Raw genomic sequence first — 15,173 nt, 5'->3', positions numbered from 1 at the left:
CTCCTCACTCATCTCCCATTTTACCCCTTCTCAACTCATTGCCACCTGTCTTTCACCCCTACTACTCACTACAGCTAATCTTGTCAAAGGTACAAACTTCCAGTTATGAGATAAACAATTATTAAGGGTGTGGTATACAACATGATGACCACAGCAAACACTGCTGTATGTTATAGGATTTATTCTCTGAATTTTCCTATATGAGTTCTCATTACAAGGAAAACATTTTTTTCTTTTTTCTTTTCTTTTCTTTTCTTTTCTTTTCTTTTCTTTTCTTTTCTTTTCTTTTCTTTTCTTTTCTTTTCTCCTTCTCTTTCTTTCTCTTTCTTTTCTTTTCTCTTTTCTTTTTCTTTCCTTTCCTTTCCTTTCCTTTCCTTTCCTTTCCTTTCCTTTCCTTTCCTTTCCTTTCCTTTTCTTTTTTCTTCTTCCTGTATCTATACCAGAAAATGCATGTTAGCTGAACCTATTGTGATGGTCATTTCACAACGTGTAAATCAAACCATCATGCTACACATGTTAAACTTACACAGTGATGTAAGTTAATTATTTTTCAATAAAACTGGAGAAAAGATATTTCTGTTTCTAAATTTAGGAGACACTCACCTTGCCTACCTTATCAGCGGCATTTGAGAGCTTGAGACTTGTTAAGTCTTTTAGTATTCTTTCTTTGGCTCCTTGGAAACTGCAAGTAGCACTTTCTGATTTCTTCCTATATCTTTAGCTGCTCCTTCCCAGCCTCCTTCTTGGACTCCTCTAACGACATTCTGGAATCCTCTCTGTTCTACTTAGTAGTTGCTTCTAAGTGATCTAATGCATTTTCCTGACCCCAATGATTTCATGAACTTTATTACCAGATTTGGCATCTTGTAATTTAAAAATGTATGAAAAATGAAGCAGAAGCATAAAATTATAAAAGCTCATAAATATATAAAAAATAAATAGGCATAACTTGGGGCAAAAGAGAATTATGTTAGGCCTAAGCAAATATTTTCTTATTTAAAATTTTTTTTTTATTTTAATTTAACTTAATTTTTTTGAATCACTTTAGCCAAAGTCTGTGGAATTACCTAGCATTAATTTTAAATGCATTAATTAAACTATGATATCAAACATTTTTTTTTTTTTGCTCCTGATTAATTTGGCAATGATTCTAACATATGAGATAGGGGGCTACGAGAGGAGTTCCAAACTATACATGATTGTGCAGGCAAGTTACTCAGCCTTAGCCTGGAGCCATTTTATATTGATTGCGAAGATGATTTCTTCTTTTTGTTTGTTTGTTTTTAACAGTTTCATTTTGCAGCTGAAGAAGCTGAGGCACACATGAATAACTAGCAGAGCTGGGATCTGTAGTCTGATTCGAGAAGATGATTTCTTAACAGAACATTGTTAAATGTCAATAATAGAGAATATTTACATGGTGAAGCCTTATCTGTTATTAGTGCTAATCCTGGCATATCTGGGTTTTCAGGGAAATTTTATAAGGAGAGAGAGCAAGCACTTCCTGGGGATGGGGCAGAGGGGAAGATAAATGACTGGGCAGACATGGCACTAATGGCTCTGAGCAGTTCTCTTGAAGAGAAAGAAATGGTTACTATAGAAGGTTGTGTGGAATAAGAAGCTTAGAGATGGGATAAGGGGACATTGAAAGGGTCAGGTGCAATGACATAGAATGTCTTTTGACCCAGGCTGCCTTGACCAATGTCACAGGGCCTAGGCCACAGGGACTTTAACTAATTATCAAGTCAAATAAAAAGATTTAGCATCGGAATGTCTGGTGAGGCTGAGCAAATTTAGAGAGCCCTGCTTGGTGGCTTGGTCACTGGAAGAATTCATAGGGGTATTCATCACAGCTTGCTCTTTATATCCTGCTTACCCTACATGAAAGCTAGAGGTTTAGAGTTCTGTAGAAAAACCAAGGTAATGTCAACATTTATATGTGGATTCCTCCACTCATACAGATAGCAGCTGAATCAGGCATAGTCAGGACACATACTTTGAACCAAAGTGAGGAATTTGGGGGGTACCATGTTATTTATTTTCTGTATAGTTTCAAGTTATCCTGTTGTAGCAGGACTTCTCAACACATTTAAATGCCAAATTATGTGACCCAAACCATGTAGATCACAAACTCTGGCAAGAAAAGAAACATGATTGTCTTCACATCTAGATGACCAGGTCAGCACCTTCCTTTCTCTTTGGTCACTTTCCAACCCCACCACCTAGGCCATTAGGCTGGCTTTGCCCATACTGATCTGCCATTGCTGTGTTTTACATGGACCTGGCTGCTTTGATTTTTTTTTTTTCTAATTCCTTGGGATAAAAAAATCTACCATTCTTTTGTTCTCCTGGGTAACAAAAGCTCTGAAAATGTATTATGTGCCAAGGCATTCGAGGAATAATACTTTATAGATTAGTATACCCATAGAAATTGTTTGTCTTTGGTCAGGGCCATTTAAGTTTTTGTCCTATAGCAGTTAATTTATGATGCAAGTGTTAACACTTGTGACATGTAAGCTTGTGGGGGGAGATACTGCCTAGGGTGGGTGATGAGCTGGGTTTCTCCTTATCAGAAAGTAAGTTTTCTAGCATGGAGGAATGGTTAGAGCAATCAGTCGGCCAAGGATCCAGCTAAACTGACTTTGTTTTCTTTTCTGAGGGATAAATTGGGGAAGCGTTGGAGAATAGGGGGTTGGGATTGCTTAGGATGTTTGAACTGATTCCCTCTTGATAGTTAAGAAATCAGTCTGGCATAGCCGTTTGCCGTGGTATTTTTCACACTTTATCTAGCATCCCGTGTCTCTGTTGCCTGAGAACTGTATTTATATTTACACTGTGAAGCGTGAATATGCTGCTCTCCTTTGGGGAAAAGGATTCATCAAATAATCCTTTTGCTTGAGTATTATTAAGTGGACCATGGCACTTCCTTTGCTTGTTTTTTCTTGGAGCCCTTGGGACATGTGAGGTGGCCTTGTCCAGTTCAGTGGGTTTCAGCAGGGTGAGCCAGATTTAAAGAAACATAAATTCAGTTGAGAGAGTAGGTAACATGGCATAGCTGAATTATGGGCTTTAATAGGCAAACCAAATAGTTAAATGCAAGATGCTTGCTGCATGCTAAAACTTAAGGAATGCATATTCAATGCAATGCATTATTAAATACAACATTGAGCATATGGGTACCCACAATTAATGTATATAAATAGCTGATAAAATTGCTCAGTATTAGAAAGCTAGCGGCAAAAATGACCTCATATGTCAAGCAGACAAGTAGGCAGCTACCATTTTCTTTGTATACCTTACAGATGATAAATTAGTTTTATGGTCTGCATGGGGCCCTTATCACACTACAGCACCAAGTGCATGATAAAGAAAAAAAATGCCTTGGCTCAAAAATCGAACTGGAATTTGGAGTCCCAGCGGAGCTCATTTTTTAAATGTAAAGAATTTTAGCCCGCTTCCTTTGGGGAAGATTTATTGTGGCCAAGAGAAATGTAGATCTTGGTTATGTGTTTTGATTAAAACTTGATTTTTGTTTTTATTGACACTGGGTAGAATGTGAATCCGTCATAACTGGCTGCCTATTGATTGAGAGCAGTTTGGTCCAATGGGCACAGGACAGGAAAAAGAAGGGGGAGTCCTGACTTTTATTTCCAGCTCTACTACTAACAGGCAAAGCTGACCTTGGATAAAACTTTGTAACTCTTTACTAGCCCTGCTTGCTCTGTTTAATTTCCCTTAACTCTGGTGAATAAACACTCTCTGTTTTATCTTAAGTTCATAGGATATAGAAGATCAGTTACCCAATATAGATGAAACAAGGAGAGACTATATCCTAGCATTAGATGGGGGCAAGCACTACCTAAATAAATGACATTATTGTACTGTGTGCATGTGTGTGTGTGTGCATGTGTGTGCGTGTGTGTGTGTATGTTGTGTGAGGAGCCACTGATGTTTAAAAATCTTGAATAGAAAGAAACCCAGAAAGATAGCAGGCTTTGTCACAGGGTTTGTGTGCGGTTTCTCAGCCTTTGTAACACTGTGCCCTCCCTTTTTCTAAATGTTTATTTATTTTTGAGAGAGAGAGAGAGTGTGAGCAGGGAGGGGCAGAGAGAGAAGGAGACAGAATCCGAAGCAGGCTCCAGGCTCTGAGCTGTCAGCACAGAGCCCCATGTAGGGCTTGAATTCATGAACCACGAGATCATGACCTGAGCTGAAGTTGGATGCTTAATAGACTGAGCCACCTAGGTGCCCCCACACTGTGCCTCTTTTTGACAGACAAAAAAATATCATGTGTTCTTTCCTACAATCTGAAATTCAAAATAAATTAAGTATTGTGACTGAATTCAATTACCGTAATGGGACAGAGGCCTGCTCTGTTTTGAAGTGGCAGCAGAAACCCCATCCTCGCTGAACTCTGCTTCCCTGCAATCACTGCTTTGCCAGCCAAGGGTCTCCTTAGCATCGTTTTCGTATCAACCCCATCAGTGAGCTGTTGTTTCCTATCAGGCAAGCAGCATCTTGTATCTATGATAGGATGCACTCCTGTGTCTCTGGGGTGTGGCTGAAATTTCAGAGGTGGTTAGTTCCTTGTTTAGAACTAGCATTATTCAGGGAACTGGTGTGAGAAAGGTTCAGTTGGAGAGACACTGAGGGGTAGCTTGAAGGACAGAGTAAGTCTTTCCCTTTTTTCTCCTTTTTCCGCTCTTGTGCTCCCCTCTCCCCAAAGTGTCCTGGGAAAATGGTCTTTTCTTTTAAATTATTTTGGAAAATTCCCTTAATTTCTGAATATCACTGGGAGCAGTGCTCTCTGTTTTCAGTTTCCACGTGGTAACCAGAAATGAAGTGTCTGGACCACCCTTGAGGAGGTAGGCGGGTCCTTGCTATGATGCCCTAAGGGCAAGTCAGGCAAAACCTTTCTGGCCCCTTTCTGTTGAGGTGACTTTTCTATGATTTCAGCAAAGCTCTGGCATAAATATGATTTGCTTCACAGTTGTTTTTTTGTTTGTTTTGGTCCCTTTGTAGAGTCATAAGAATGGTATGTAGGGGAGCTGGTTATGTCCCTAAATTCTGAGCAAAGCGAATGTTTCTTCTTGGTCCTCGTTAGTGCCAGGATTTCATATATGTCCCTGACTTTTCATTCATCGATGCATGTATTCATTCTGTATATATTTTTTAGTAATCGCTGTGCCAGGAGCCAGGGATACAAAAGCCTTCACGACCCCGCCTATCTCCTTCACAACCCAGGATCCCCTTTCTCATCAGCACTGCCACTTTCCTGGCTCATGCTGTCTTCCAGCTCTCCTGAACATCACCCAGCCTTTGAGTGTGTTTCACAGTCTCCTGCAGCTGAGTCTCTGTATATGGTGTTTTTCCACCCAAACCATCTTGTCCCTCTTCTCCTCTCCTCTACTCATTCTTTAGGTGTCTAGTTAATGGTCACCTTCTCCAGGAAGCCTTTCCTAGATCACTGAGACTAGGTTGGTTGCTCTTCCCTCATAAGTAATCCTTGTTAAGTTTTACCACTACAGCTGTCCAGTTTCATTTCATCCCCACTGGATTATATGTTCCTTGAAAGAGGAGACCATTCTCACCATTATATCGTCAGCATCTACACAGACCGTGACACATAGACAACACCTAAAACATACTTTTGAGTAAATGAATGCAGCCACAATGGTCTGTGTCTCACAAACTGCAGAAAGCATGTGAGGCTGCAGTATTAACCTCCCAGAGGGAGAATTTACCTCTTTATGGCTGTTGAGGTTTAGGAGTGCCTAGGTATGTTGTTTGTAATGACAAACACAAGACTCCACAAGGACTCCATAAGACTCCACAAGGACTAAGGATCAGGGAGAGGCTTTTAATTTAGTAAATATTTAAAATAGCTATTATTTGTAGCCTCTGCATAGAACTGATCCCACTGTATATTTATGTTATGTGTAATTACATGCCAATATCATTTGTTAGAAATAATGTTTGGTGCAGGCTTATTAGATGATGTACATATACACTATTGAATCCCCTGGAATGATAAAAAGAAAAGGCTATTTGGTCATTCTTTCTAGAACTATTAGATTTTGGAAATGCTAGATGACACTGTACAGGAGCTCTTGTGTAGATTGTTTACATAACTGCTCATGTAGCCCCACATGGCAGTTGTCATTCTCCTTGGCTGGCAGTAAACTTATCGTCACTTAGAGGAAACTAATCTGGATAGGTAATGACAGGGATAAATAAAGTCATTTTGTAGATGTGCAACTGTGGTCGTTAAAAATAAAGCAGACCCTTCTCAGGGGGCTGCTAACCTTGCCAGCTAGTTGACATTGTTCAGATCAGAGGACACTCAGCCTGTGTCTGAACAGAGAGGAAAAGCAGCAGGATTTCCAAACAAATGTTTTCTCACTGGCTGTCTCCCACCCCTCCCCAACCGTCCCGTTTCACATTTTACTTGAGTTTATTAGCAGCAGTAGAGCTGATTTGCAAAGGAAATAAAATGGTGCCAGAAGTGGGGTCCAGCCTCCTGGTTTTTAGAAGCAAAGTGTGGGACATTCAACAGACATGTACATTGAAATAACCTAATAACATTTCTGCCCTTTCTCTCAGCTTATCTCTTGGCTCTGTCCCCTCCCCTTTTAGTGAATATTTGGGCCCTAGAGACACTTCCAGATGTACAAAATGCTTTGTCCTTGTTTGTTGGTAAAGTCACTCCAGAAAGTGGCACTGGCAGGAGGGTCAAGGATTGGTTTCTTTTCACAGAGATTCTAAATGAGCACATAGACACACATGCAAAAAGTAGGATTTATGCCTCTGAATATGGCTTGTAAGGAGGGAGTAAACCTCCTGAATTTAGCAATCAAATTTGTTAAGGCTTCTCTAAAGCCTAAACTTCCAATTAACAAGCAAATCATCATCAGACAGCCAGTGAATGGCAAATTCATTCCATTCAACATCTTTTCAAAAGTGGATTTTGTGCACTTATCTCCATGAAAACCCAGCAGGAAGATTTTCCCTGGGAGTGCTCCTACATCTGCCTGTTTTTAATGACGGTAATGGCAAGCAATATTCTACAATTACTTTGGCGATCTCATTTCAAGCATGCAAATCATATTATTGAAGAGCCCAGCAAAAGCCATTTGTTCCTTGGAATCACCAGATAAGTTCTGTAGGGTGAGCAAATGCTGCTTGGAGAAGGCCAGGCCCTTCTGTCACGTAACCTCAGCTGCACAGTGGTAGAATTTGCCTGCCAAGGTCACAAAAGACAACCTAAATACAGACATCAAAGGGGAAATGAAACAAGATTTCATTCCTAAAGTGAAGGAGTCCTTCTTTTCACTCCATTTGTGAAAGATTAGCTTGTAACTCCTTTACTTAATTAAAAATAACATCATTAAAAGAAAAAACACTGGCTGTTGGTAAAGTTCATGAAGTCAAAGCCAAGGCCCTGCTCAAGAGTGAGGACTGTTTTATGTACAGCATGGTCCTGATGCCTTTTCCATTTTTTTTCCCTACCTTCTAGCTTACTCATCTGAGCTGTAATATAGTCAGTCTTTTATACATGTATTTAGAGGCAACATAAATGGGATAAGGAAACAATCACAATATAGTAGCATTTAGAAGTGATAAAATTCATATAACAAATAACATATGCAGAGTTCACTGGGGAAGAGGGGGAAAGAGAAACCAACAGAGTGACTCCTCTTAACTAGTTCACAATTATAAATTGGGAGAGAATGCCCTTTAGGCTGGGATGATCAGGGATGATGTGCAGAGGTGGGAATTGAGTCTTAATGGAGAGATAAAATTTCAATAAGTGATGAGGACTATGAAAGTAATATTCTAGACCAGAGAAATTGCGATGCATGCCAAAGAGGGGAGAAACCAACTTATCTTTAAAAAGTGATGTAGAGACTAGAAGGGAGTAATTGCAGATACCACTGCAATAGGAAAATAGAGGCCTAGGTGCAAGGCCACTGTTAGTGCCCCCAGACTGTTAAGGAACCTTTTGTAATAGATAGGTTTTTTTTTTTTTTTAATGTTTATTTTTTGAGACAGAGAGAGACAGAACATGAACAGGGGAGGGGCAGAGAGAGAGGGAGACACAGAATCCAAAGCAGGCTCCAGGCTCCAAGCTGTCAGCACAGAGCCCAATGCAGGGCTCAAACTCATGGACTGTGAGATCATGACCTGAGCCTAAGTTGGATGCTTAACCAACTGAGCCACCTAGGCGCCCCAATAGGTAGGTGTTTCTTATCCAGTTTTGTCCACTTTGGACACCAGGATCTTGGTTCCAGTCATGAGGAAGGATCCTATTATTTCAGATAGCTCCTTTTAACACCTCTTGGAAGGTTCTTTAACTTGAGACCTCTAAGAACACACACAGGTTAGGCTGAGACCAACAGAACATACACTATGATATGTCAGCTTTCTTAGTGCACTATTTATTTCAGCTAGGCAGAGAAGGATATAATGAACTATACCTTGAATGTAACGTGGTTGTGATATTCATTTCTAGTTACCTCACCTGGAAGGAGTTAGCGAGAAGCTTTAGCCTGTTACCATTATGACATTTTTTTCTGTTTAGATCCAGTGTGAATTTTTCAGTATTCGAATTCTGCTAATCCTTTTCTGCGACATTGTCCCATGGTAGTTTATGCTGGGTGTACTTTTCTTATATTGGGGCTTTTGTCCCATAGGCAGGCAATATCAATTGCAGCATAGGAAAAAAAACGCTCAAACTTTTCTTCAGGCATAGCAAGGCTCAAGAGGCTTTGGTTCCAAAGAGAAGGAGGTTTGGTTCCTTTGAGATGTGTTGGACGAATGTTTGATATTAGAATGTGTCCTCTTTTGTTTGTGAGGTTCTGTGGTTCATTGTTGAGTCCTCTGTCCTGCATGCCTTGGATTCTTTAGGCAAAAATCTATTTAATCTGTTCATGGGTGGAAATGAGGGGGGGTGTTCATATTTGCCTTTTTGTAAAAAGAGTAATTCACAGATCAGAGTGAGTTGATAATGGATTTCAAATGTGGATAGCACTGTGCATCCTATGAAACTCTACTAGAAACTCCCTTGGAGTAAGACGCTCAGAACCATGTGTGTTTAATTCTTTGAATCCCTCTTCTTTGAGCAAAAAATTAAGTATTTGTTGACTTGAATGGTATTTTCATCTAAGGAGTTGGGAACTTTTCTAGAAGACAATGGAGGGATTACTTGTACTTTTTAAGTATTTGTCTATAAGCACTGGACAACTCGTAATAATAACAACACACATAGCTAACACTTAAATAGCACTTACTAGACCCTACTATACCATCTCATTTAAATCCTTACAACAACCTTGTGAAATAGATATCAATATCCCCATTTTAGATGAGGAAAGCAAAATACAGCGAGGTTCAGTTCTTTCCAAATGTCACATACAGAAACAAATTCAGAATCTCTAGCTCTAGAGTTAATGCCATATATATATATATATATATATATATATATATATATATGTGTGTGTGTGTGTGTATATATATATATATATATACACACATACATACATATGTGTGTGTGTATATATATATATATATATATATATATAGTTATAGGAGGTGATTGAAACAATGATAGGAAGTGATAATGGTTCACATATTTGCTTTTTCCTTAAGAAACTACATGTTATAACCTAATAACCCAGTAATTGTTGTAGAGGCTTTGCTTTTAGGAGATAGGGCTGTTGGTGTTACTCTATGGCACTGTGTCAGCATATCAACCTTGCTGACAGCTTGGCCACCACGACTGTCCCCAGACACATTAGAATTGCTTACAGCATCTGTCTTCTTGGTCTTTGAGCACCTGAGTTACATTCTGAGTGGTCATAAAAGAGTCATAGAGAGAGTCCTTTAGTCATCACCCATAACTGAGCTGCCACATTTTAAGATGTAGGGAGTCAGGGGAAATGTTGATTCTGTTCTCCTGAAAGCAAGTTCAAACAACCCACTTTCCTACCTTGCTCTCCTATCCCTTTATTCTATGAGTTTTAATTGAAATTCTTCAAAGTCTCTGAGGGTTAGGAATGAAAGATTTTGGCCGTAGGAAGAAGGTAACTATGGAGGTATAAGAGTAAATATTCTTGTCTTACTTTTCCCTTCTTTTCAAGACTTAGAACAAAAGGAGTCCTTTCCATTAGAAATTACATCCTAGTTGAGAAGATAAGAGAATCTGAAATGCTTAAGAACTCTGCCTGTGCTCTAGAAGTCACTTATTTTTGTCTTGAACAGCAATCAGTAAATATGAGTCAAAATCAAAAAGAGAGTACAACAGGTTGATGACCATAGACACACCGTCTATTAGCATAGGCCAGTCAAGCCATAGAACAAAATGAAGCACAGTTGGGTAGACAAGTGACCAAGCAGTAGGCACTAACCCAACAAATAGAATGGTCAACATTAAATTCTTACAAAAGGGTTTCAAGATAGTGGCTTAAAGCTTCTCAGTGGCTGCTTTGGGAAATGATCAAGTTGGAAGAACATCATCCTTTCCTTCTCTAATGCTGAACTTTTGACTGCTTGGCATTAATTTTATTTTGACACAGTATGCATGTTTTAATTGTCCTTTCTTCTTTGCTCTGATGCTACTTTTGTTTGGCAGGAGTGGCCAGAGGATGACCTGGCTTTTTAGTCTTCTGTTAGGCTGGGGAATGATAGTCTGTTATCTGAAGCTATGGAGATACAGAATTCAGGGGAAGGTGCAGAGGGGAAAGCCAAGAAGGAACCAGTGTTACTAAACTAGAAAGGAGAGTTTCAATAAGTTGCCAAACTGAGGAGCTAGAAGTAGATATTGAGAGCCAGAGTATAGGGTAAAGGAGGCAAGCAAGTCTGAAAGCAGACTTGGGTGATGGCCAGGAAATGGATTTCTGTCTATAGCTAGCTGGCCTTTGCCTGACTGCTGTGTGAGGAAGGGGAGGAGATGTGCTGGTAATTTTAAAGAGCTGGGGAAGGGAGAAATATTTCTCTCAAACTGATCCCCATTACTTACATTTCCATATCTTGTATTATTCATTTGACTTTTATTATTTATTATATTGTTTATAATTAGTTGTTTTTTATATGTTCATCTCTTGATTCCCTACTCTTTAGTAAGCTCTTAGAGGGCAGGAATCTTCTTTGTATTCCACATACTTCTGAAGATTGTCTTCAACATCTCAAGAATTCAGTGAATACTTGTGATGAATTGATCAAGACAGGTCATTAGGACTTGCTGCTATGGGCTATCCCTTGCTGCTTTGAACAGATGGTGGTAGTTTTGTCCACTTCATATGGACATAGTATGAGAACAGGAACTGTTCCAAACATGCCTAGGAGACGAGCCAGTGGAACTTGGACTCTACATTATGGTCACCTCAGATCACAGTGGTCCATTCACAAAAGGGAACTACACGTATTACTTCTATAGCACTGAAAAGGCAGACTACTAAAAGGTCCTTTTAGTCTGTTATCGTTCCAATTTGATGATATATCTTTAAACGTAAACCCATCTAATTAACAGTGTTTTTGTGGCTACCCAAAATCTATACCTCATTTTTCTAACCAAATCGGAATCATGAAGTAGATAATTTCAGCCCAAAAGTCCATTATTTAGGGTAATTTTTTCAATTTATTTATTATTATGCTATTAACTAGATAATTGCCTTATCTCCATGGAGTTTTTTGAAATCTTTACTAAATATATCAGCCCATACTGATCTCTTTCTGATCTGATCTTAGGTAATTCATATTACTTAAGTCCCTCATTTTGGTATTTTATTATATGTAATTGCATCTGCAGTACATTTTTAACTTGTATGCTATAGTAGATGGCAGGTGCTACATTATGTATCTATTATATATCCCCAGAATCACTTAGATCAAATCAGAGATCACATACTGTAAGTGTTCAATGCATAGTTTTTGAATGAAAATAAATAGTAAACAGTGAGTCCTTACATGTGTTTGAAGCCTATGCTGAATTAGTTGAGTCTTCTTATTTGATTGCAAGCTCCTCCAGGGCTCTCCATGTATTCAGGATATAATTTTCCTTAATTCCAAAGCAGTATCATTCAAGCATTATTTGTTTAATACATATTCATGGCCTATAATGACCATGGTTTGAAATGAGGGAGTATGTAAAGACAGCACATTGAGTATAATAAATAAATAATAAAACAGCAACCTCCAAGTAGGGTGTCTTGGGCTCATTGCCCTTTAACATTAAGTTAAAAAATGGAGGATGCAGAGCTCAGGAAATGGTAATGGACTGAGGGGACCTCTTGGCAGTAGGTTGCCAATTCACATGTATCAAGTCTTTATTTTCTGATGATTGCCTCATGGTATAAAAAGAGTTTATGTCCAACTCCTAGCTAGGGTGTGTGTATGTGTGGGGTCAGGGTGGGATATGTCATGGCCATCTTTTTAAAGCCGACTTCCTAAATATCACCACTAAATTTGTTGCCATTTCTCTGAACCCAGTTAGGATTTCTATGAAACTATTACTATATAATACAAGTATGGATGTTATGCATTTCCACCTATTGACATGTTCTCCAATTATGTATGTGGAAGCCCTGAGGGAAGAATTATTGTGTTCTCTAGGATGAAGTTTGTGCTCATTACATGTCAATACCTTACTGATTGCCTCAGCCAAAATGACTGTTTCAGTAGAAATCTATGTGGTCCATGAGAGTCTGCATAGAGACTAAAGTGTTAATAAAATTAGAACTCTTCTCTCCTTTAATTTCTACTTCATTCCCTCACTCAGTTGTAGACTTCTTGACTAGCTTGCTCTGCCTCCCTAAAGTGTTTTGAGGCAGATATTAGAGGCAACTGCTTATTCTTAAAATCCAAACTTTTCTACATCTCCTAGAGGTGGTTCAGCAAGTTCAGTAAGTTAGTACCAGATCATCGGGGGCCTAGCTTCTCCTAGATGTGACCATTGTTATCTTTCCACTTATCTAGGGTGAAGATCTTCAGCTCCCCAAACTGTCAACCTGATACTTTTTAGCAACATTGATGAAAGCCACCAAACAACAATGATAAGCCCCTAAAATAGATTCACAGGGTTTGTGGTGGCTAAGAGCTGGGTTTGCTAAAAATAAAGCTGCTTCTGCTCCCTCCATCATCTTTTTTCTGCTAGACTATAATTAAAGTCCACATCTGAAATTCTTATTGAATGGCAAAGTCCCATGAGTGATTGGCATCTGGCTTCCAAAAATATTCCGCAAAGAACAGTGTTCTCAGTGGCACATCTGACAGGCTTGGCTCACTTTCAGTGCTCTTGGCTTCCCGATGAGTGGCAAACCAATGGATGAACAGGAAGATTGCTTCAGCCCAATATCAGTCAATCAGTTGGTTCTTCCATCAATGACTTAAAGCAATTTTCTGTGCCTACCCTTACTTACCCCACACTGGCACATGAGAGAAGACTGATAGGAGAAAAATCAGCTTCACTAATTGGAACACTTTTTGCCTTACCAGTGCTGGGAAAGAGGGACCCAGCTTACTAGAGAAAATGTGGTTCCCTGGCGAGATGGAGAATTGCACTTGCCTGCTGGTCCAAATAGCATTAGTTTTTTTTTGCATAGAAATTCCACCCAATTAAAGACTTTTTTTATTTGAACCTGAGATTTGTGGTCTCCCTGGAAGGGAGAGATTAGCTTTAGGGAGGAGAGTAAAAGCCTTTCCCATCACCTTGTTTTTTCACGCTTGTGTTATTTGCATGAAAACTAGACAATGTGTGATTGCACATGGGTTACTCCTCGTAGCATCCTAAATAAGAATATGTTGGACAATGAGAGTCAATTTTTCCTCTGAGCAGTCAAATAAACCTAATCATATGAATATACAATGAGATAAAACACCAATCTTGCACCGAAAGGTTTTATGATTTTAAGTAGACTTGTGCTAAACTCTTATCATAATTGTAATTAGAAAGAGCAGGCCAGTTTCCTGCTGCTTGAGCTCACTTTGACATGTGAACAGTATGAGGTTAGATGCCTGAGCTGAATTCTTGATTTGCACTGGTTTAGAGTTGCTGTTTGCTATGTTGCATGTACAGAGGTCGCATAAAGTAATGTTAACTCTGCTGAAAACAAATATATTATCTTCCTATATTCTCTAGAGACAGCCAGTATTTCTATCTGTAGTGTGCAAAATTGTTAGTATACATTATGTTAAATAATGGAATGGCCTAACAAAGGAGAGCTAGATATATAAGAATTATAACCTTAGGACAGAGACAAGATCCGAATGTTTTGTGATGCATGTGATCCATCTGCTGGGATGGACAGCTGATAACATGAATTTTTGAAATTAATCAAACCTATTTCCCAGGTCTTTATCACTGTGTTTCAAAGGGAGAGAAACAAAACAACAATAAGAAAACAAAACAAAGGTGAAATAAAGCAACAATCCTGATGGGTAAAGAGTTACAGAGATGACTTCAGGAGTAAGCAGAAAGAGTAAAATGTCAGAGATGTTTTCTGCAGAAGGAATTGATAAGCTAATATGTATCGACAATTTATGCTTCAGTCACATTTTTTGGTAAGGTGTAAACTACTTGAAATTTTGAAACTTTTAAGCTATTTGAAACTTGTTACAGATGTAACATCTATAGATGTGTAATACTTGACACAGGTGCCAAAGGCATATAGACTTGCTTATTATTGCAAAGCCCATTTATCTACACTTAGATCAGAAAGATGAATGTTGGAGCTGGAAAGGCATCTCACATATGTTGTAGTAGTGACCAAAGAAGGTTAAGAGATGGGCATAAAGTCCCAAAGCTAATTATGGAAGATTGAGACTAGAATTTTCGTCCTTTGAATATGTACAGTTCAAGCGTACTTTCTGAAGTAGACAATCCTTAGAAGTGTGGCATTGAATAGAATATGAAAAAGAGATGCCTCACCCACTTTGCATTAGTACCATAAGGTACCACCATAGGTGCAGTGGGGCAGAGATGTGTTGAAGCTGGATTGTTTTTATTAGAGTCTAAGCTCACTAGAATCGACGAATACATTTTCAGGAATTTTGTCAATTTATTGGAAGCTTAAAATCAGCCATGGTGGGAAATGCTGGAATCTACCATCCTGGAGGTAAAACAGTTATCAGAGTGTTGTTGACTAGAAGTATATTTAGGAAAGGAGGAATTTTAAGAA

The 15,173-nt window shown here is 38.9% G+C and overlaps 2 long non-coding RNA genes across 2 annotated transcripts in view; one reads left to right on the top strand and one right to left on the bottom strand.

Annotated features, from left to right (window-relative positions):
• The window catches only part of LOC123381407, a 303,452-nt gene that overhangs the window by 96,054 nt on the left and 192,225 nt on the right, over positions 1 to 15,173 (top strand). The window lies entirely within an intron of this gene.
• Positions 1 to 15,173, bottom strand: part of LOC109493057 — a 30,514-nt gene that overhangs the window by 14,840 nt on the left and 501 nt on the right. The gene's annotated exons all lie outside the window — the stretch shown is intronic.

The sequence above is a fragment of the Felis catus genome, chromosome D3 (assembly GCF_018350175.1).
Source record: "Felis catus isolate Fca126 chromosome D3, F.catus_Fca126_mat1.0, whole genome shotgun sequence".
Lineage (NCBI taxonomy): Eukaryota > Metazoa > Chordata > Mammalia > Carnivora > Felidae > Felis > Felis catus.
Note: the sequence above shows the minus strand (reverse complement) of the source record. Positions and strands in the feature narration are given on the sequence as shown.